Here is a 24,635-nt window from a genome sequence, read left to right as displayed (position 1 = left end):
GCCAGCCAGCCAAGGCAGGCAGGCAGGGGACTCGACTCCAGCCAGCCAGCCAAGGCAGGCAGGCGGGGGCTGGGACTCCAGCCAGCCAGCCAAGGCAGGCAGGCAGGGGCCTCGACTCCCGCCAGCCAAGGCAGGCAGGCAGGGGCCTCGACTCCAGCCAGCCAAGGCAGGCAGGCAGGGGCCTCGACTCCAGCCAGCCAGCCAAGGCAGGCAGGCAGGGGCCGGGACTCCAGCCAGCCAGCCAAGGCAGGCAGGCAGGGGCTGGGACTCCAGCCAGCCAGCCAAGGCAGGCAGGCAGGGGCCTCGACTCCAGCCAGCCAGCCAAGGCAGGCAGGCAGGGGCCTCGACTCCAGCCAGCCAGCCAAGGCAGGCAGGCAGGGGCTGGGACTCCAGCCAGCCAGCCTAGGCAGGCAGGCAGGGGCTGGGACTCCAGCCAGCCAGCCAAGGCAGGCAGGCAGGGGCCTCGACTCCAGCCAGCCAGCCAAGGCAGGCAGGCAGGGGCCTCGACTCCAGCCAGCCAGCCAAGGCAGGCAGGCAGGGGCCAGGACTCCAGCCAGCCAGCCAAGGCAGGCAGGCAGGGGCTGGGACTCCAGCCAGTCAGCTAAGACAGGCAGGCAGGGGCTGGGACTCCAGCCAGCCAGCCAAGGCAGGCAGGCAGGGGCTGGGACTCCAGCCAGCCAGCCAAGGCAGGCAGGCAGGGGCCTCGACTCCAGCCAGCCAGCCAAGGCAGGCAGGCAGGGGCCGGGACTCCAGCCAGCCAGCCAAGGCAGGCAGGCAGGGGCTGGGACTCCAGCCAGCCAGCCAAGGCAGGCAGGCAGGGGCCTCGACTCCAGCCAGCCAGCCAAGGCAGGCAGGCAGGGGCCTCGACTCCAGCCAGCCAGCCAAGGCAGGCAGGCAGGGGCTGGGACTCCAGCCAGCCAGCCTAGGCAGGCAGGCAGGGGCTGGGACTCCAGCCTGCCAGCCAAGGCAGGCAGGGGCCTCGACTCCAGCCAGCCAGCCAAGGCAGGCAGGCAGGGGCCTCGACTCCAGCCAGCCAGTCAGGGCAGGCAGGCAGGGGCCACAAGTCCAGACGACAGTAGCAGGGACCGCGACTCCAACTGACGCCAGCTGGGACCACAAGTCCAGCCGACCCAAGTAGGGTCCACGACTCCAGCCAGCCAGCCAAGGCAGGCAGGCAGGGGTCTGGAAGGGGCTGTGACGCCAGCCAGGATGGAAAGTAATAAAATAAAGAAATAAAAAATGAATTGGTCTTGTCTAATAACAAGTCTGCGCTCCTTGTTGACTGGTGAGGTCCCAGAAGACTGGAGGCTTGCCAACGTGACTCCCATTTTCAAGGAAGGTTGTAAGGAGGATCCGGGGAACTACAGGCCTGTTAGCCTGACCTCGGTGCCAGGGAAGGTTATGGAGCAGATTGTCTTGAGGGAGATCATGCAGCATGTGTGGGATGACCGGGGGATCAGGCCTAGCCAGCATGGGTTCGTGAAGGGCAGGTCCTGTTTGACCAACCTGATCTCTTTCTATGATCTAGTGACCCATCTGGTGGATGGGGGAAAGGCTGTTGATGTGGTCTACTTAGACTTCAGCAAAGCCTTTGACACTGTCTCCCACAGCATTCTCCTGCAGAAGCTGGCAGCCTGAGGTTTGGATGGGTACACTCTTGGCTGGATAAGGAGCTGGCTGAAGGGCCGGGCACAGAGAGTGGTGGTGAATGGAGTCAAATCCAGCTGGCGACCGGTCGTGAGTGGTGTTCCCCAGGGGTTGGTGCTGGGGCCTGTCCTCTTCAATATCTTTATTGATGACCTGGATGAGGGCATCGAGTGCACCCTCAGTAAATTCGCAGATGACACCAAATTGGCTGGAAGTGTGGATCTGCCTGGGGGTAGCGAGGCTCTACAGAGGGATCTGGACAGGCTGGAGAGCTGGGCTGAAGCCAATGGGATGAGTTTCAACAAGGCCAAATGCCGGGTCCTGCACTTCGGCCACAACAACCCCAGGCGACGCTACAGGCTTGGGGCAGTGTGGCTGCAGGTCTGCGTAGAGGAAATGGACCTGGGGGTATTGATTGATGCTCGGCTGAACATGAGCCGACAGTGTGCCCAGGTGGCCAAGAAGGCCAATGGCATCCTGGCTTGCATCAGAAGCAGTGTTGCAAGCAGGAGCAGAGAGATGATTGTTCCCCTATACTCAGCACTAGTGAGGCTGCACCTCGAGTACTGTGTCCAGTTTTGGGCCCCTCACTGCAAGAAAGACATCGAGGCCCTGGAACGTGTTCAAAGGAGGGCAACAAAGCTGGTGAGGGGTCTGGAGCACAGGGCTTATGAGGAGAGGCTGAAGGAGCTGGGAATGTTCAGCCTGGAGAAGAGGAGGCTCAGGGGAGACCTCATTGCTCTCTATAACTTCCTGAAGGGAGGCTGTAGTGAGCTGGGGGTCGGCCTCTTCTCTCGTGTCATTAGTGATTGGACCAGGGGGAATGGTTTCAAGCTACGGCAGGGGAGATTCAGGCTGGACATGAGGAAGTATTACTTTTCAGAAAGGGTGGTCAGGCACTGGAATGGACTGCCCAGGGAGGTGGTGGAGTCACCGAGCCTGGGGGTGTTCAAGGAAAGGCTGGATGTTGTGTTAAGGGACATGGTTTAGTGGGAGCTATTGGTAATAAGTGAACGGTTGGACTGGATGATCTTTTAGGTCTTTTCCAACCTTGGTGATTCTATGATTCTATGATTTCTCTCCTGCTCTAAGTTATTGAGGTCTTCAGTGCGCTAAGTGCAACTTAATGGTAATTACAGGTCTTTGTAAGATGGATAGTGGCTCTACCTGAATAGTCTGGTAAAACAGAAGTCTTATTTTTTTTTCTTGAAGTTGCTGAAATGAGTTGAAACTCATTTTAGTTCTATCCTCTAAACTTTCTCTGGTTTCTCTGCTTTATTAAGCAGTTATATTTTTCCTGGTAACTGCATTTCAGTCAGAAACACGATAGGTGAAATGTGTTCTGGATGAAAGGTGCTGTAGATTAGATTACTACTATGAGACTTCTATCCAAAGCAGTTACTAGGGATACAGTTGTACACTTAGGAGTCTTTTTAACCTACCTGATTACCTAGTGCTTTCAATCTACAACTGAGATAATAAACATTAAAAGCATTGCAAAGATTTTACAATTCTAGTTAAGCAAACATTATATTGACTTTTGTTCTTAATGCTCAGAATACTTAGAAGTCGTGCTATCTCAATTACTTTTGCAATGAACATCATCCCATGAGAAATTTCAAATCCCCTACAATCTAACAGAATTTAGGCAAAATGGAAAATACGCACAGAGAAATCATTTTGCCCAGCTGGGCTTTGGCACACACTAACTCTTAGAGAAAAATTTTAATTTAATTCAGAACACCGAGAGTGATTCCTTGGAGTTATAATGGCCAGTTTATGCTGAATGAGAAATACAGTTTCTTCAACCACGCCATTAGTGTGACATACTGCTTCTCTCTACAACAGTGTCCTTGATATTGTAGAATATGGCTGGCTGCAGCAATGCTGTATCAGATGGGATTTACTCAGAGTGGTGGTGGGGGGAAGGATGTTCTACAACCTTATAGTCAACATTACAATCAAGCATGAAATGAGAATGAAAATCTAGTGTTTTAAGCTTAGCATTGCCTATCGAGAGATAATTAGTGATTAGTTAATGAGAACTTGCGGCTAAGTATCGTAAATATATGTGAACAGTGACTGAACAGGTTATATGGATGTGAGGGATAAACTCCTCAAAATGACTTGATATAGAAGAGTGTGAAGATAGCTTGTGCTGGATTTAGGTCCTTAGAGAAAACAATGCTTGGAGTGATATTTTTAAAAATAATTTATATTTATTTTAATAAGAAACTTTATAAAGCGAGGAAACACTTCTAAGACTGTGAAATCTTTCCAATGGCAGTCTGTGGAAACAGTGACTACATTTGACTTCATGGGGATGGTTATCCACCATTACTTTTTCAGAAGAATCCCATTAAGTTGAAACTTGCTTCTCTGCAGAGGGTCAACTTAATTCCTATTTATGCCCTTGAAATAAATGACAATTATTCTAGGGCCTGGCATTACCTTCAGCTTTCATGTTCATTTTGTCTTGGTTTTGACATTTTCAGGTGGTGCAGTTTAGTCAGGAATGTTTCAACATAGAAGCAGTTCTTCTGTCCTGCAGCTTTCTACAAGCCTTGAGTATCTCAAGAAGCAAGATGAGGAACTTCTGCAGACTTGCAGAAGACTTGCAAGTTCCCATCATTGTTTTACTTGCTTATTCATATTCTTGAGAATGATGCAGCTAGAAATAATTCCAAACTGTATCATTATGCCAGTAGGTTAGTATTAAAAAAAAAAGCTGTTTTTTTTTTTTTTTTTAAATAGTGTCCAAAACAGAATGATTTTTAAAACTGAACTTTAAAGCCACTTTTATGCATACATGTTTTGGAATGTCTTGAAGCCTCACATGTTCTGATGTTTTTTCTTCACTTTCATAGCTGCTTGTAATATTAACTGTATGCTCATAAATAAAAAAGCAGCTTTCTTGCCTGAAGGAAGTTTATTGTGTTTGTAAAAGATTGGTTCAGGGAGTTGAATTTCACTGGACTACACATACTTGGAGGAGCAGACATAAATTTTGCAACTGCAAGCGTGGTTAAATCTTTTATTTATATAGTAATGTACCTTTCATACTGCCAGAAAACAGTGAGCAGAATGTACTTCTGGTGCATCTGTCTTAATGTAAGGAAAATCTGCCAGTTTACAATTTCCAAACAAATTGTTGTAATATCAAATATCAGTCTTCAGCATGAGATCTTGAGAACTAAATTAAACAAGTCCTCTCTTACTATAAATAGACAAATGTGTTTTGATAAGTTAGTTTCAAAAGAAATCACCTTAATCGTATGCAAAATATTATGGAAAAATATGAATTGTGAAAGTCTACTTAATTACAACTGGCAAACAGAGGGAGCTGGACAGATTGTGGTTTTAATTTTCAGCACTGCCTATGGGGCTAAAGAATCTGCTTTCCCAGAACTGTTTATAATGCATCTGATGTAACCGTGCCATCTCAGATTTCTGAAATGCATGAATTTTGGAGTAAATTGCAACAAAAAGAGTAAACCTGGACATAGGTCTGTCATTACTGTTCCTTTAACTCTATATGCTTGGCCTATTTGCATATACATGGATACACACTAATTTAGAAGTAAGCATTGTGTGTTTGAAAGCTTGCTCAAGTGATTGTTAGGAGGTTGTTTTTTTCTCTTCACAGTTGCACCACTTGATCTAATTAAAGGTATTATGTCTCCCAGTGAACCTGTTCACACAAATGCAGCTGTGACAGCATTAGTTATATTTGCCATCTTTTGCACATACACTGCAGCCAGTTTGTGTGGAAGGGTAAAAGAAGACAAAATTTGATGCATTAGCTGACCAAGTACATGTTAGTATTTAGACTATTTAAATTTATATTTAATTTCAAATAATTTATTTATGTTTTTGGAAGTTTTGTATTTATTTTTAGCTATTAAGAATAGATGCAGAAGATGCATAACAGAAGTGAGGACTAGGAAAGCAACTTGTTTCTTGGCAAATATATGAGCAACTTTGAAGTTCCATTTGGCATTCAAAGCTCTGCCTGTGAATGAAATTCCAAAAGGCTATTTTTTCACAGCTTTCTGGATAGAATAGTTTTCAGATCATTAGTAGAATAGGAATTTTTTTTTACTGCTTAACCTGAATAATAAATATGCAGATCAATTTACTACTTATCCTTGGCAAAACAATTTCACCAGTTTCAGCTACATCCTACAGCTGTTCTTTGAAGGCTGTGTTATGCAATGTTCTGACAGCAAGAATTGCCAGCAGCAGATTCAAAAGGCATTCAGTAGCTCTATTCTTATATGACATATAATTTATTACTTTTCTAATGGCTTCTATAACAAACTAATATGCAAGTCCATCCTATGTTAGATTTAATGTCCCTGAAGACAAAGAATATATATATATATATATATATATATATTTTTTTTTTTGCTTATATATGTAACAGTATTTATCATATAAATTCACAACTGATTGAAGGAAAAGGCATCAAATCTCATGCAAGATTTTTGTATTACATGAATTTAAGTGTAGTTGGTGGCATGGCATGGAATCAGTGACATGATAACCAAAGCTTATGAGCTTTGGAAATGATGCTTTTCAGACTTCCAAGAATGCACTATCTTTCTACTTTAAGTGTATTACAGATGAAGAGTACATGATGTAGGAATCAGGCAGGAGACATAGCCCTGAAACAACAGAACAATAGAGAAAAGATTGTTTGCTTTTTCAGGGCTGGGTTGTCCATTTGCTATGGTTTTGTTTAGGCTTTGCACAGTTTGCACAGCAATCCTTTTATCATCTGCCAGTGTATGCTGTCCTTTCTGTTTGTGCAACTGGACCTAATTCTGGACTCTAGGCACGGGCTGCACCAGGACCTGGGTTTGAGTGTTTATGTGCTACCACTGCATTTTTATGTTCAGTTTCATTTGCTGCCTTGCTTCCTTTCAGAAAAACCTGATCAGCCAAGTCAGGCTGTCCTATGGGCTCTTTTTGCTGCCAGTTGGATCAACTTGATGTATCAAGTGGTCCCATGTAGGAGTTTAGATTACTATAAAAATTCTGGCTTTAGATAGAATGTTCTGCTGTTAAGCCAGGAAGCCTCTTTCTTCTCTTGCTTTTGAAGTTTTACTGCAGATCTTTGATCTGTTTTCTTTTTTTTCCCCCTTATTTAGGGAATATTGTAGACTATTCAGAGTAGAATATCCATCATGGGATTGATCCTGATGATCTTTTTCCCTTTCAGGTGTCCTTCAAACTAATTTGGACAAAAATAAACACAAGAATTTTCTGTCCTGAGTGCCTCAGATGTTATTGGTCACTAACTGCCACAAATGGGTGCTTTGTCATTTGGCTTCTTCAAGTGAGGAGGATAAAAAATGAGTGCTGTCTGTTGAAAACACTCTAAATAGCTTAATAGCCATTATCCTAGGCAGTACATTTTACTCTCCATTTTGTCTTGATTCCAAAACATGACTTTATCTTTCACATTTGTCGAATACTTTTCCAGATTTGCAGTCTCAAGAAATGAAGGTGCCTTCCTGTACCCAGAATAACTCCCACAAATCTGTCTGAAAAAGTGTTTTAGAAATCACCACTATAAATCATTAAATACTTGTGCTAGGGGGATGTACATCACCACCTATGAGGTGAATGATGTTTCTTTTTAGTGTCTGGTCTGAACAGATAAGAATATATTGGTGCTGTGATGATGAAGTTATGATCTTTAATTACTATTATTTTGTACTGTGATATGTGAAAATATGACCTGTTCCTATGGAAGGTGAATGCATAATATTCTAATGTGGTAGAAAGTAGTTAATTCCAGATCAAGCAACTTTCTCAGAATTTTACATGGCATGGGTGCCAATATGTGCAGTGGGTGTATGCTCATAGCTTTGAGGCTAAAAGTATTTTATGGACATTACTTGTGGAATTGTGAAGAGTACACAATAACAAATAAGGGAGGAAAAATTAGTTGTAATTCACCTTTCTCTGAGATTGGAAATATAAATATCTGGAAGTGAGCATGTTAAGAACAAGTTCTAGTTGTGGAAATATTTATTACAATCTAGGGATATTAATTACTTCATTTTTTAAATTTAGAAGTTGGCCCCCAAGGCTTGACTTTGAACTCACATTTTGAAAACTAGAACATAAAAACTGTATTCCTAATTTAAGGCACTTTGTAAAATATGCTAGTGTTCAAATAAGAAGACAGTTACTGCCTTGAAAGAAGACTGCACAATTCAGTTTTCTCTGTGAAGCACTTCAAATTTACAGGAATTAAAGCTGCAGTTCACAGATAGCAACTACTTTTGAAAGATTGGGTGCCTTGGAAGCTATCTTAAGCAAGAATTTCTCATTTTAAGCCATATTAACCAGTTTCTGAGACAATGCTTAATTTCTGTGTTACTTCATCAGGTCCTGTAGAGGGAGTTTGTGTAATTTTTCATCCTAAGTTCATTAACCTACTACTTACCCTAGGCTGGCACCAAATAGCAATGGCTCCATGTTAGTTGAAACTGTAAAATGGGTTGGCTCACAGATGCACCTGCATAAGCAGCTGTATACATACACATTTTATCAGATGCCCAAGTGTTGACGCTCTGTTTAAACACTTGGGGTCATCCAAATCATCTAGGATCTCATATAGAGTATGGAGTAATTTTTATGGACTCATTCCAACAACACACTTTTTCTCTCTATTCAAAAGTAATGTTGTAGCTTACATGGCTCTCTGAAGAGAATTTGAGTTGGCAGAAACAAAACATCCTTGAGAGAAAGCTAGCATCAAAACATAACATTATGTTTTATGTAGTTGTATTGTTTGAGTCTGTAGCTAGTATCAGCTCTGAAAAGGCAGTCTGTACAAGCTGGGTTATATAAATATTTTGTTGGGAGGTGCACTAATTTACGTACAAAATGAATGAAGTGATTGAGTGCCTGAACCTTAAGCATAGAAAAATGCCTTAAAATGGCACTACATGCTGGAACAACAGAGGCAGCAGCAGCAGACTGCTCTGTGTACATTATTTACACCAATCTATTGGCGCGTTTATCATCTGCATGCCATTAGAGGACTGAATGATTGCTTTACTGTATGACCAGATGTTATATTTGAAGACCATTAATCAAATTTCCTAAGGCAGAAGAAACATTAGGCAATTAATTAAGTTATAATACCGGTCTTGTAAGAGGCTTCTGACTATACTAATTAATCAAGTCAAGTTAGAAGGTTTTGTTCAAGGAGCTCTGAACTGCTCTCTGATAGCCTTCGGAGAAAAGAGCTCTGAATTTCACAGAGATGTAAACTATTTGAAATGCATTCATCTTGCATTCATGTCTACTGCTGTGATGGATTTGATCTTATAAAGGCATGATGAAGTCAAGATGTTTTCTTGAAGGGCTGCTCTAATGAGCCTCAGAAGGAAGATCTTCCTGGTGAGGTGGAGGAAAATTGTTTGAATTTTGAAGATTAAGCCAGACTGCCATTTTGGTTGTTCGTTTTGGGAGAATGTGGAGAGACTACACTGTTAGGAAGAGCTCACTTCTATTTTTTAATGCAACAATGTTCATGGCTGCAAGAGAGCCTATGGGAGCTTATCTGTATATTTTGCCATGAGTCACTGTCAATAATGAACAGCACCAAATTTCGTCTTAGCTGAAGATCCTCAGTGCTGTAGGAGCATACTACATATTTTTCTCATGATACCAACCTCCACCTCATGCTGAAAATAAAAAGAACAACTTTGTTACCATTTTATTTATTTGAAAGCATTTGAAATCAGCTCTACATGTAACTATCATTCTTCTGTATGTGGTCTGAAGGACCTGGGTAGATGTTTAAGAAACTTGCTATGATCAGTTATAAAGGAAAAAACAAAAACTTGAAAATAGAAGATCAGATGATTTGAAGACTGTTTAAGAGAAGTAACCATTAGATGTGAAAATAAGTAAGAGAAGATCTATTTTGACACCTTATAAGCTATAGCAGTCAGGAGAATTCATCTGAAAAAGTTACAACTATTTCATTAACTTTTAGTACACAAAGAAGTGTATTTGTTTCCTAGGTCACCGGTGCACATTTTGGCTGACTTCTGGCCTGACTGGAAAAGCATATAAGCATTCTCTGGCACATACCAGAGGATAGGCCTGTATAGGAGATAGAAAAAAAGTTCATTAATCAGTAAGACCTACAGGCTCTTGAAAATAGAGAGCCTGTAGATGTGAAAAATTAAGGAGCAAAAAGTTCGAATGCTGTAGAAGATCACTGACACCTCAAGTGACAAAATGTGGTTTTGACAGACTGAGTAAGAGAAGAGATCAAGAACTGTGTTCTGTGGGTTTTGTGTGGTGAATTGTGGCTGCAAACTAAAAAGGTATCTGTGAACTCAGTCAAGTTAAACAAATACTAATTGGAACTAAAGGGCAAATTCTGGCTCTCATATAATTTTTCAAAAAAAGACAGTCTTAAAAATAAAATATCATATGATGGTTAGGGGCAAGATTCTGAAATAAAAGAACATGACAGAAGCTAACTTTACTATTAGCTTGGGAAAGCTGTAAGACATATGTTTCCATAGAGGCAAAAATGATGGGTTAGTGTAAGTGCTGCATGGGCCTATCTTTCCTTATTGCCTAGAATAGAGTTCCTTGGCAATGCATTGAACAGGCAGGTGCCAATCTCATGAAATCATCTAATCAACCAATAAATGAGGCAGGGAAGGTATCACTGTAACTGATTATATATGGAAAAACAAATCACATATATATACATGTATGTGGGGGGAAAAAAAAGCTTATATAAGTGTTGAAAAACTTTGTAATGTTTTTACTTGGTTTTTTTGAGTACACATTAAGGTGAAAGGGGGATTTTTGGTGTTTACTATGTACTACAAGATTAAGATATTAGGCAAAAGGTTAAATAGTATTTGGAAAAAACTCAGATCTATCACTTAGTACCAACAATATATCATCCATATCCCTGTCTGATGGAAGTGTGAGATTATTCTTAGCATTTTCAAATTTCAGGTTTGTCTCTCATGAGTCCTTGTAGGGTCTGTCTTCTCTTACGAATCTTCTAAGTATTTCTAAATGTGAGCTTCCAGAGAACAAAATAGACTGAGAGAAGAGACAGTGTCACCTGGGTTCTAGTGTCATAGATTTATTTCATCGTTCTTAATTTTCTTCTCGAGGCGGATGGCAGGATGGTGTTGTGCTAAAGGGAGATCCTAGGTAGCATAGTAAACTTGTTTATTAAGTAATATTCCAGCTTCCATGGGGGAAGTTGTGTATGTCACATTAATTTATGTGTAGGGAATTTTACTTAGATAAAAAACAGGAATTAAATCAGTTTTGATATAGGACTTATATTTCAGATACCAATATTTACGAACAAGCTCAAACAGCAACTTTGCTATAGCAGAGTTTTTAGTTTATATAGTTAGAATAGGAGAAAGCAAGCCCTTTTTACACAGAACTAGTACTGCTTATTCTGTCTAGTATTTAGCAATTGTAGATTTTCTAGACTCACTCAACTTTCTTATAAGTCATATCTTTGATGAACTAAGTATGAGACTGACAGTGAACAGGCCTGATCACTTCGGTTGCCATTAATGTTGTGTCTTTGTTTGGGCATCTAGGTCTGCAGTATTTCAAACTTAGAAACATGCTACTGCTGCATTTGTGGAAGCATATCACTCAAAACATGCAAGTCTGAAATGAGAGAGGATTGCACCAGAATATCACTGGTAAGGAAATTTCTGTCATAGCTTGTTAAAACTGTCTATTATACAGTTTACTCCAATTAATTTTTATATGTTGATTTTCTTAAAGATTGTGCACAATACATTTGTGTTATGAAACTGAATGAAAGATAAAATGTAGTGTATGAAGAAAAAGCATTCATTATTTCACAGTGAGTTATTTATTTTCATAATTTTGAACTAATCTTTCCTCCACTGAAATATCTGATGTACTCTGGAATGGAATATTGGTCAGGCTACATGGGCAGTGTTGACATATGCATAAAACAGTTTTAATTTTATTCTACAGAAAAGCATACATTATTTTCTAACATCCATGATCCAGTACTTTTTACTGAAGCACAGACTCCAAATATTGTTATTTCTTTGAAGCCCTCGGGAGCAATTTATTGTTCTTTTTGTTTATATGTTTCTGGGGAGCTGATGAGGGTGAAGAGAGTACAGGGAAAATAAAATCTTCAATTCACATGACTGGGACCAAAGTATCAGGCTTTCTCATACTGTTTCTGTATTAAAACTGTTATATCATATTGATCCTGTTAGTTTCTACTTCTTCTCTGATGCTGTATTTATAGAACATACTTGACTTCATTACTCCATGTTCCAGTTGAATTTGTTTATTTTACTGTAAGCAGTAAGCTTGTTCACATATCCTAGAAATATGAGATGCTAGTGCATTTCAAATCTGTATGAGTGGTTACTTGAAGTCAACAATCATAATGCAGGTAAACATTTCTATCCAACACATGCAGATATATACCTGAGCCTCACTGAATTAATAAAGATGGGTCATGTCAATACATACATGCTTCATTCAGTGTTTGGAACTTACAGACTTAGACACATCCATTCTTTATCCATTTACCGAAAGATGCAAGTTGAAGTGTGTACATAATAAGCTTTCTAGTGCCATGTCTATCTGTGGGTCTGTGATTACCTACCTGTGGGTAGATGATTACCTATTAAGTCATGACTCAATTTCAAGCCAGTTTTCACTTTTCTTCATTTCTTGCTTTCCACGAAAAAGGAATACTTAAAGATTAGAAGTCACCTGAGGCTCTGGTCAGCCTATGTGATGAATTGCATCAGGGATCATGTCTGTCTTGTGGCTGTATGGAGTAAGGCCACTCAAGTGTTCAACTATAAGAGTATGTAATCAACTTACTCATACAGAATTAGCTGCGTAGCTACTTTTGTGGAAATTTGGACTTTTGAGGAAAATGCCTTCAGAAGAGCCCAAATAAATACATGGTTAGATAATAAGTAATTCCAGTGGGGACGTTTTTTTCAGAATATAAGCTTATGGTTTTCAGCACAGTCATCAGAGGTTCTTATGTAATTAAAGATTGGAATAATCATGCCAAAATGAATCTACTGCTATTTACTAATCTTTCTTCAGTATCTTCCATTATTCTGCAGGTGTTTACATAAGACTCTTCTCAGAGCCCTTACTTCAGTATGAATTGTAATTAAATTTAGATATGTGAAATTTCTTTGCTTTAATTTTCTTCAATGACATCATTTACACAATTTATTATTTGTTTCTTCTTAACTTGCATCTCTTCTCCATTTTGCTACAGATGAAATTATTTAGTGCAGTAACTGATATAGAAGCTGAACTTTACTGGATATCATGCATGCAAAGACAACTGTGATAGTTAACACTGTGCTTGAAGTTTGAAATGTGAATGGCATAAGGCCCAAGTTCACTTTATACACAAGTCACATTGGTTCATTTCCATGTTTAGCAAGTCAGCTAATAGATCTCAAATATTTTCCTTTCTCATGAGGTGTCAGATTTGTACAATATGTAGTGTTCATATCTTTTTCAGTAGGAGGAAGCATGGTGCAAGAGAGTGTAGAAATCCCAGCTCACGCATTGGCTTTCTCATGATTTTGGCATATAATTTTGTTTTGATCTCTCATTATCTTTCACAGAAATCTGTGTGTATCACAGATATTATAACAAGAAAAACATGGAAATAGATCTCTACAGGGAAAAACGTGCTTTGCTACAGTAGATCTCTTTATAGTTTTTATCTGGTGTAAACTATGCAGGTTATTTTAGAGTAAATGACATCTTGTTTGTTTTAATCTGTTTCTCAGTCACCTTGCCTTTTAAAAGCACTTTTAGGTGCTTTTTTCAGCTATTGTCTGATTTCAAATGTAGCAGCTGAGATTCCATGGGCTTTTTTTTCATTTGGGCAAGCAGAAATCCCCCTTATTCAGTGCCTATGCAGCACTGAAGTTTGACTCCAAATTCAGCACCCATAAACACTGTGTGTTCTTATGAGGCAGAGGACAAGAAATTTTCTAAGGTGAGGAAAATTTGAAGTCATTCATGATATTCTGTCACTGGAGAAAAAAGTAGTGCCAACAGCCTATAATTTATCATAAAACTAGAAACAACCTTTGAATAATTGATCTCATTAAATAGAGGCTTGTCATTACGGTAAAATCATCCTAGTTGATGCAGAAAACCAAATAAGGTCGTAAAACAGCAATTACGAGACTCTGGAGTGTGTGAGTTGGGTAAGAAAGTAGTCTTTTGGGAAGTGATTGTTGGCAGGTTTCCCAGGGAACTGCTATTCCAGAGATGCTTGATTTCCCCTAAACCTCTTGCAGTCCACGAAGCCCAGTAATCGTCTGTTTTACTGAATGAACACTCAGTAAGATTCATTCATCAAATCCGTACTGAGTTAGGAGATTCCTTTCTAAAACTGTTACATTCAGGGACTGACTTTACCCTTAGGGATTTGGTTATGATAGTGAAACCTTTAAATGTTCAGAAGTTTTGAATGATGTGATCATAGTGCATTTATGTAGTACACAATATATGCAAAAACGTGGCAGATTTTGAAGTCGGTGCTTTTGAAGAGCCCATCAGAGAGAAAAGCATGCAAGAGATGGAAGATAAGGGCTATTGTTAGTATGGAAAAACTACTTTGCTGTTCTATGGACTTTTGTTATGTTTCAATTTATCACACTTACTGAGAGATCATTAATTATAATTAAAAAAACCCCAAGCTTTTAACTGTGTGGATTATTTGGGTATTTATGAGGGCAAAATTAAATCACTTCTTTTCTGTTCCTTAGCTCGTTAACTTTCTTGTGTTCTATCTTCAGTTTCAAATCACAAAAAATTTGGAAGTTGCTGTATTGCTGTAAGTCACAGGTGGATTACCAGTTGCTTTGCTAAAATGCTGCCTGTCAGGCACATAAATTTCTCTGCTAATTTTGTGCAGAAATATTAATTCATGTAGGAAAAGAAAGAATAGTGACCAGAGTTCTGGCGTGAGAGTAAAGAATGTTGCCACTGATCTCTTGTGGGACTTGGACAAATCTACGATTCTCGAATTTGGCTACATATACAGAATAGCAATATTTGAACAACTTATTGTCTTGCAGTCCTAAAGGTCTTATATAGACATGAACGCTTTTTTTTTTTCTTTCTCTATTAAAATATACTACATTTAAGCCTTGCCTTGTTATAGTTTTTAATCTGGTCATCTGTATAGAACTGCTGTGTGTGTAATGAAGTCAACGTGTATTTCACTGTACAACCTTCCACAGGAGAAGAAAATCTAAGTGTGTAGGTTATAGTAAGTTGGATAGTGTTGCTTTAGTCCTTTAATGAGCTGTTTTATTTACTGTTGCAAGCAGCTTTTAAAGGAACAGATACAAGGATTGTGTGGCAGTTTGGAGATCTCACAGGTGCTTTTTGAAAACTTGGAAGTTAACCAGCATTTCATAAAGCTCAGTGCGTCAGTGTTAATGCTGAGATATCCAAGTGTACAGCTGGAGCCCCTTCTGCCCTCATTATCAGGATCCTAGGTAGCCAAATTTAAGAAGCAGGAGTAACTCCGTATTCCTTATGGAAGTGAACAGCAGCATTCACAGGTTTCTCAGAGGGATAACATTTATCTAAACATTTTTCTGCCTTCCAGCTAACAAGTCTGTGTTTAGAAGTTTTAACACAAGTTTATCTCAGCTTTAGGACATTCTTAAACTAACAAATTCAAGGCTCAAGACTACTACTAGTCATCACACATAGCTTCATCCTCTGTTTAACCTCATTCAAAATACATGATGATTTGTAGTAACAAAATCAATAGTTATTTTGATGATCTTAGATGATCAATGCTTACTCATTGTTAAAATGTTCTGCATTAAAACTTCTAAAACTAGCATATAAGACAACTTGTTCATGTGCAAATGTTGTTGCTTGTTAACAAAAATGTTTGGATTTTAACTTTCTTATATGTTTATAGAATACCTGGTTTTATATGTAAACTATCAGGAGTTTTTCCTATGAGAAAATGTTCATTCCAAGAGCATAAAGATGTCAGTTCTATCAAATTAAATAGTGTGGGGAACACCAATGGGTATTGAACCTTTGTTGTCTGTATTGTCATAGTTTAAAAAAAGGCCTTTTGCTCCATTTTAGTCTGAGCTCACTGCCTGTACCAAGGCATGGTTTAAAGCCAGCATTGTCTGTGGAATTTCTGCAGTCAGCTGTTAAAATGTGGCCTGTTTTTCAAAATGCTGAGTACCCTCAGCTCTCCCAGTAGTCAGGTGGGGTTGGTATGCACAGCCCCCACTTGAAGAGCTCTGTTTTGAGACACGTGGCTGTAATAGATGCATGGAAGTATTGACCTAGACAAGAACAGATACGCAGACATGACATGAAAATCAGTGGAACCATGCCAAAGCTGCTTAGGTAAAACAAGGGTACAGACACTGAACTAGATATTTGTAGGTATTTTATGGTAATAACAGAAAGATGCAGACAGATGAAGAATAGCAGAGCTCCGCTAATTTAAAATGTTGTTGCAAAGAAGAGTAAATACCTTTGCTTTTAGGATTTTGTGCACTGTGAAGTCAGATTCTGGAATAAGGCAGAGCCTCCACCTCCAGGGGATGGAGCGGAATCCTAAATATAGCTGAGTCTGGAAAGTATTTGGATGGCACTAGATTAGGGAATGTGTTATGAGGTTTCCATACATAAATAAAAGACGAATGCAATTAGTGCTCACCATAGGATATTTCCTTCTGTGTGACCTGAATTCATGGATTTTTTCTATGGTTTTCAGCAGATGTGTCATCAAGTGCCTTTTGAATATCAAGCAGTTGGAATGAGCTGTCATAATCAGCTCCATAGCCTTTTATAACCATCTTTGGAATATGAAGAGCTAACAGCTCCATAGTCAGCCATAGCTGTTGTCATTGAATGCTGCATTTATTTAATGTGATGTTTCCAATTTATTTGTAATTTGCTGAGTTCTGATCTTGAAAATGCTTACAGTTGCTTCTTTTCATATAAATACTAGGACAGCTTTTGGGATAGGTCTTGGTTTTGGGGACAGAAATTCCATTTTTATGACAAATTTTTTATTTATGGAAATAATGCCAATCTTTTACGTTTTCTACTATAATGGATGGAGGTGAAATTTATTGCAAGGGATACCCACAGTTTTTTGTTTTTTCAGCATGAAAAGCAGTGAACTTCAGTTTCTGATATCTACTCTAGGTTCATTGGCTCTAATAAAGCATTTCTTTTTCCACATAACACTGCTGGATGTAATTCTGTACAGTGCTGTTAAATAATAATTTCAGACTTGCTAGGGATGTCCATAAATTTTTTATGCCTGTAATAATACTTGTAAAATAACAGACTGACCAAAACCTTTGGTCATGCTTTACCAAACATACTTCTTTTGCTCTGGCTGTTAAGGAACAATCAAATCCAGGGAGATCTAGAATGGCTGTGGGAAAAGAAATTGTAAACAATTTGCCAGTCTCTAAGAAACAATGTGCATAATATATATAAATAATGATGACTTAGTCCTATGATATTTAAAGTCTTGATATTAGATTATGCTTTTTAGATATTGAACTCAGTGACTTCTTATGGCAACAAATCTTGTCTTCGTGATAAGTATCGTACCCTAGCTAGTATGATTTTGATGTTTTTTTGAGGACAGAACCAGAAACTCCTGGAGTAGTATTTAGTAAATGGAGATACAAGACAGTACAGAGGACAACATTGAAAGTTAGAAGCTTGGATCTGAATGGTGAAGATAAAATGGCTTTTGATAAGTTCATTTTGAAGTGCAGTAATTTTATGTGCTTCTTTTCAGATTTTGTCAGTGAAAAATTTCTTAGTCTTGCCTAGTTTTTGGGCAAGCTGGTGATCATAAATATGTTCATAAATAAAATAAAGTGCTTGTGGCAAGACCTCAAATTGGCCAGCACTCATCTGCCTAGGTGTTCTATTGCTAATACACTGCCCCGGCACTGTTTTCATCCAAACACAATTCTACTGACTTTAGAGAAATGAAGAAAGGTTCTTCCAACACAATACTAGAGGTACAGACCTGATTTTTATTTTTTTTTTTTAATTTATTTATTTATTTTTTTTCCATTTGTATTTCATTTCTACTTTCAATAGCAAGTAAAGTTTTGTTTCTGGAAAGGATTCATGTTGACAGATGCTCTAAATTATTAGCATTTATTTTATTTCATTGGCTTTTGTGTTCCCTACAAGTTTCCTTTCTTAATTCTGCTCCTTTGAAAACTGCAGAATCTCTTCAAAAATATTTCCTGTGAGTTACAACCTGTAAGTTAAGCTACAATTCCTTCCTGCATAAGCATATTTATATGGGAACTGCTGAATGATGGCCTGAACCTCTGACTGATCACCTGAGGCAAGCAAGCAGTCAGCCACGGGAGCACAGTGAAGGCAATTCACCTGTGCTGCAGGAAGGGGTGGAGCCTGGCTGCACCTCTCCGAGACCCATTTAAGAGCTGACTGCCAGTGGGGAAAGATCTCTTCTGGAGATCTGCTCTGCTGGAGTTTTGTGAGTGAGCCCAGGTTACGGGTAAGCTTTCTATCTATTCTCTTTTTGTTATTATAATCTGCTTTGCCTAACTCTCTTGCTTATTTCATAATTATGGCATCTTTATATTCATTGACCATATACTACAATATCTTTACTATTTAAACTTGGATTCATTTTACTGTTGTGTTACAGTCAACTGATTATGTATTGTTAAAAACAAAAAAAACAAAAAACCTGCAAGCCAGCTCAGAAGGCCTCATCTCTGAATCTTGGTGAGGAGTGACCATCCCTGATCTTGTAGGGGGTGTTCTATAAATTTTTGCCTGCTCTCTTGCTCTCTATTTAGCTTTGAAAATATTTATCCCAAACATTGGGAGGTTTGGCAGCATTCTTGTGTTGGTTTTTTTTTTTTTTTCAGTCATAAGCCCCAGACTAAATGTATTTATGGTTGTGTCATGAAGCCCATATTACTAATTCCTCTGCCTTGCCTGCAACACTACCTAGTGGGAATTCTAGATGAATTGCTAAGATAATTTTGATTAAAAACTTAAAGAATATATATTTTTAATTGTTGGAAACCTGATGGCACTGACACTGGAGCACTGAAAGCAATGTGTAGTATTTAAGAATAAATCTGGTAGGAGCAGTGGCTGTTGGAACATGCAAGGCCTGGGAAGGATAGTTAGCAGAGGGAATGTATACCTGGGATGCTGAAGTTAGGGGGTCCATCTAGTTTATTTCTTCCTACCAAAAAGAGACTTTTGCATCAGAAACAAGTATCCACAGAGAAGTGTTGAACTTACCAGCTGAATTTTGCAAGATGTTAACATTTCTTGTGCCAGCTGAGCAAAACATTTTGACATGTGATTAGTTTCAAAAAAAACTGAAGTTCTTTTTGTATCTGTGTGTGGGTGGATCAGGACTACAAGTCAGAACCTTGCAGAGTAAGTTTATTTCTTTCTTTCTTTTTTTTAAATAGAGTACTACTTCACAAATCAACAAAAACAAGTAATCAAAAAAAAAATGATGATACATTGTATGAAGTCAATTAAGGATTGTGAAGTATACAGAGACTCCAATATGACATATCCAAGTAGTCCTTCCATTACTTTTAGAAACAGAACAGTAAGTAATGGGAAGATGAGTTAGATACCCAAAAGAGTTCTGCCTTAATGAAATACATCCTGAAGTTTTGGTTCACTTAAATTCTGCTATTCCAAAGCCTTCTCTAGTAATTTAATTACCTAAAGGCTTTCAAGGTTTTTTCATCCTCTGGACAATGAGGGCTTTGAGATTGCTCATATCTATCTCCAGTTTTTGTTGTTGAACTTAAGGACCAAACTTAATTTTGAGGGGGGGGGGGGGGGGGGGGAAGAAAGGGAAACATACAGTTAAAAATAATGAGAAATGATCAGATGAGAAGCTTATTTTGAAGATATGGGAATGTGTATTTGACTAAATATGTGCTATAAATAATTCTGTATCTTTTGCATAAATCATACTGTGTATCAGTTGTAAGGTAGCCTGAGGCTTCTGTAAGTGTTACTCTGCATGTGTGCCTTGCAAAGACCCGAGAAATCAGCAAAGGTTTTGCATTTTATTAAAGCTTTACACAACGCTGATAGATTTCAAGCCTGCTGGGCCAAGAGTTTGTCCTTAAATGACTTTCTCAAGTGAGATGTAATTTGAGCACCTTTTCTTTGGCCAGGTTTTCTGAATGTTTTACATGATAACAGGTAATCGTGTTTGTGTAGGTAGGCAATTGGTAACATCTGTTTATTTATTTATTTTGAGTAAATGAACTACAGTGCATCATCATCTCAGAGGTATGCTTATCCAGCTCGAATACTGTAAAGGTAATGTTCTAAGGAAACTAGAGAGGTAGATTTTTGTTTTACTTTGTTTATACCTAGTCAAGATTCTGTATGTAGTATGTCCAGTATTCAGGCAGCTGAGGAGATAATTCATGTAGTGTGTACTGAAAATATACTGAGCACTGTAAGTAAGCGCTGTAAGGTCTAGAATCCAGGGTTCTGACCACACTTCTACTTATTTATACACAGAATCAGTGGAACATCGTACAGTTTTTACTATTTTGTTTGAGCAGGATCTGCCATGTTAAGAAAAGCTCAACAAACTGCAAGTCACGGTTAGTTTGGGTAATTTATTTGATTAACGAAAAAAAAAATTAATTATATTAACTTTTTTTTTGAGGAGCTATAAAAATACAGAAGCTCATATCAAAATCTAAGTTCTATAGCAGGGAAATGCAGAGGCAGTCTTAACTCAGCTGCTGAAACGTGCTTGAGCTAAAATCTTTACCTATTTTTTTTTTTTTTTTTTGGTTAAGAACCAGAAAAACTCAAAACCCTGACTTAAAAATTTGTCTGGTGGCAGCAGTGCACTGTGTAAAGTTAAGATCCTCTTAGTCTTTCTTGCACGTCGTTCTCTCAGGCTTTGTTGATTTTTATAAACATGGTTCTGCAATTAAGAAATACATTTGTCCTCTATTCTTCAAAATTATGCCACTGTATTTTTAATTTAAGTGTCCTGCTCAGTCTTTCAAAAGAAATCACAGTAGAAGAATAATTAAAAATTAAAAATATTAAAATATTTTAAAAAATACCTTTAAGCAGCGTTATAGTAGATATTACAGTGGCCCTTTAAAATTTCTGTATCAATGATGTACACTTTGGTTTGCTGCACTGCTCCTTCCTTTATCAGTTCCTTCAGCTTTCCAGAATGAGGGTAGAATTATGCACTAACAGTACTCGGGGGGCCTCTGCTAGTCTTTGATTATAATCTTTTCTGGGTCAGATTAATAATTCATACAATATTTCCCTATGAAAAAAGATGCTGCCTGTCATCTCCTGTCATCTTTCTAAGGCTGATTTCAGCCCTCTAACAGGGTGAAGACCGGATAAGTTCATTTGAAAATTAAGCTTGAGAAAAAGGATAATTACTAGGTTATGTGAACAGGCACCACATAAAGGACTCTTTTAACTTGGATGTGGGTTGTTTTTTTTTTTTTATCTTCATCTATTAGTCTCCAGAGCAACTACTTGTGGAAAATGATGGAAGATCTGTTACAGGAGGCATGTATAATGCAGGTGATAATGCCTGATGAGAGAAAAAAATCACTGCATAAAACTGCAACAATTTTATGCAAGAGCATAGGTACAAATAAATTTTGTGGCCTTTTTGAGAAAGGGATGCATTTGCAATAGACTTTGAGTGGTTTCTTTAGGCAATTTTACTACTCTTAACTTTTTTTTACTATTCATGATCTTTGAGATGAGAAAATGGAAAAGAAAACAAGAGCGAGAGAGATGGATCTCTGATCTGAGGAGAAAAAAATGATCCCTTTACCTCCATTTTTAATTGAGGGAGGAAACCCATATCAAGGAGGACTCAGTATTTCATAAAAATGGATTTGAACTGAGAAATTCTGAACATAAGGTGGAGCCCACAGTTTATAGTTGTTTACATTTTCCCACATTTTTTCTCAGTTACACTCAGTTTGTCTTTATTAATCATGATTTGCTATACGTTTACCTGTTGCCTACTTTCAAAGAGCAAAAAAGCAACGCGTAGCTTGAAAATCTCACATTTCTTACTTTGAAATGAGGTTAAAGGAAAGCTGTGGAATAGGATTGAGGAGAACCTCCCTATATAATATCCATGGCTTGATTATTCATAGAATTGTAGAATGATCTGGGTTGAAAAGGACCTCAAAAATCATCTAGTTTCAACACCCTGCTGTGGGCAGGGTTGCCAACTTTCAGACCAGGATGCCCAGAGCCAAAGCCAGCCTGCATTCCTTGCAACAGAGGTGAGAAATAGACAAAGAAATGATTGCCCAGCTCATGATATGGCAAAGCTGGTTGAAAATCTTGATATATTATTGATTTTTTTATGTGTGGGGAAGTTGTCTTGCTTCCCTGCTTCAGAATGTGAGAGGGTCCCTGGCGCAGTGCCTGCTATAAGTCCTTTAGGAGATATGTTGAAAAATTGGAAGAGGAATTTGAAAACCAGGGATAAGGATAAACAGAAGGTGATTAAGTATTGTGTTATTGTATGGCCTGAAGAGCCGATTGTAAGGGAATCAGTATTTTGGCCAAAATACAGGTCTGATGAAGATTTGTCAGGCTTTCAATGTGCACGTAAACAGTAAAATTCTTTTATTATTTTATTGCTTTGTTTTGCTTTGGAGGAGGAGTCCGCGTATGCTGCTTGTTGGATTTGGGGAGTACAGTAGTTAATCATGGCTAGACAAAATTATGTAGATAAGGAAGAAGAGAGAAGCCCCAGATGGGATCTTTGAAGCTGTTTACTCCTTGTACCCTTCTCTAGGATTAAACTCGCTTGCTTTCCTCTATGGAATGGCATTCTCCCCCTTTCTCCCCCACCATCCTGGCCTTGAGTCAAGTCCTGTAACTACAAGAGGGAGGCTGGAGACAGCTGACAGAGTGGAGGGTATTGGCTCAGATCAGCCCCTTAACAGCCCACCTGAACCGAGCTCTGCAATTAGCGCTAATGCTGAAAAGAAAAAGAGAAAGAATTGAAACAATGCAAAAGGGACATTATAGATTCTCCTTTTTCTAAATCTAACTCCATTAATCCCACTAATACTTCCATGTATCCTCTTGATGAAGTTCCAGTGTTATCAGGAGACATGATATGTAAACTCCCTACTTACTAGTGGAGAGGTGAGAAATTTTAAAAGGGAAATGAAATCTTTCATGAAAGATCTTATTGGATTAGTAGAACAGATTGATCAATTATTGGTCACCTTTAGCTTATAAAATACTGGGACTTCATTTAACTGGGAATACCTTAAGAACAGGGGTAGAGGGATCAGGAATAGTTTTACTTTCTGAGACTACTGAATTAAAATGTGAAGATAAAATAGTCACAGGGCAATTGTTGTATGTGCCAGAAGCAGGGACCAATTCACTGGAGAGAAATTTAACAGTTAAATTAGGATTGCAGTTGAAAACTTGTGAAACAGGTAACAAGGTGTCAATGAATTTGTTAACAGTTGATGATGAAAAAGAAATAAATCCAAAGGTGTGGGCAGGGGAAGGAAACCGGGGTGTACTCACTATTACTCCCTCAAAAATAATTGTCCAAGGAGGGAGTAAAGCTGTGAAACAGCAACAATATCCCATACCTTTAGAAAGGATAATGGGTCTAAAGCTTGTAATACAAACATTAGTTAAGGATGGTCTTCTGGAACTCTGTGTGTCACCCTGTAACACTCCAATTATTCCAGTACAGAAGGCAGATGGTACCTATCAGCTGGTACAAGATCTAAGAAAAATTAATGAAGTAGTTCTCAAGCAACACCCCCTGGTTCCTAACCCCTATACTCTAATGAGTCAGATTTCCACACAGACATAAATGGTTCAGTGTAATAGACTTAAAAGATGCTTTCTGGACCTGCACTTTAGACTCGGAGAGTCGAGACCTTTTTGCCCTTCAATGAGAAGACCCAGAAATGGGACGAAAGTAGCAATATAGGTGGATTGCTTTACTCAAGGGTTCACAGAATCACTTAATGTATTTATATTATTATTTTATATTATATTATTATTTTATATTATATTATTATTTTATATTATATTATTATTTTATATTATATTATTATTTTATATTATATTATTATTTTATATTATTATTTTAACTAATTAAGTGCTACAGAAAGTTTTGGAAAAACTTCAGGTTGAAGAGGGGGTAAAGTTGTTACAGTACGTGGATGATTTGCTGATTTGTAGAACAGAGGAGTCTAAAGTAAAAGAGGCTACAAGTAAACTCCTGGATTTCTTGGGGAACACGGGCTAAGGATGTTTAAAAAGAAAATGTAGTATGTGGAAAAAGAAGTCAGATACCTTGGGCATATAATTTCTGAAGGGAAGTGGAGAATTAATTCTGAAAGAATTCAGGGCATTATGCAGCTTCCTCTGCCCAAGACAAATAGGGAGTTGCAAAAGTTTCTAGGTCTAAATGGTACTGTAAATTATAAGTAGTAGTATATGTACTAAACAAACAAACAAAAAAAAAAAATACAAAAAACAAAGAGATTGTATCTAAAACTATCAGAGAGAGAACCCAACATATTAAAATAGATGAAAGAGGGAAAAGAATTAGTATTGAAATAGGACTTAATCACAGCATCAGTGTTAGAACTGCCTGCCTTAAAGAAATAATTTCACCTTTTTATAACTGTTAGTGAAGAAGCTGCTCTAGGAGTTCTAACACAAGAATAGGGAGATGAAAGGAAACCTATTGTATACTTGCCTAAGCTATTAGACCATGTATCTCGAGGTTAGCCCAAATGTGTCCAGGTGGTAGTAGCAACTGCCTTATTGGTAGAAGAGAGTACATGTGTACTCCTCAG

At 38.6% G+C, this 24,635-nt stretch overlaps 1 long non-coding RNA gene across 2 annotated transcripts in view; it reads left to right on the top strand.

Annotated features, from left to right (window-relative positions):
• LOC125694995 (uncharacterized) overlaps nt 1-24,635 on the top strand; it is a 120,781-nt gene that overhangs the window by 29,368 nt on the left and 66,778 nt on the right. For both annotated transcript variants that reach the window (XR_007377772.1, XR_007377771.1), the window contains exon 4: nt 11,271-11,378. This is a non-coding gene — a long non-coding RNA (uncharacterized LOC125694995). The remainder of the gene's footprint in view (nt 1-11,270; nt 11,379-24,635) is intronic.

This window comes from Lagopus muta, chromosome 6 (assembly GCF_023343835.1).
Source record: "Lagopus muta isolate bLagMut1 chromosome 6, bLagMut1 primary, whole genome shotgun sequence".
In the NCBI taxonomy this organism is placed as follows: Eukaryota; Metazoa; Chordata; class Aves; order Galliformes; family Phasianidae; genus Lagopus; species Lagopus muta.
Note: the sequence above shows the minus strand (reverse complement) of the source record. Positions and strands in the feature narration are given on the sequence as shown.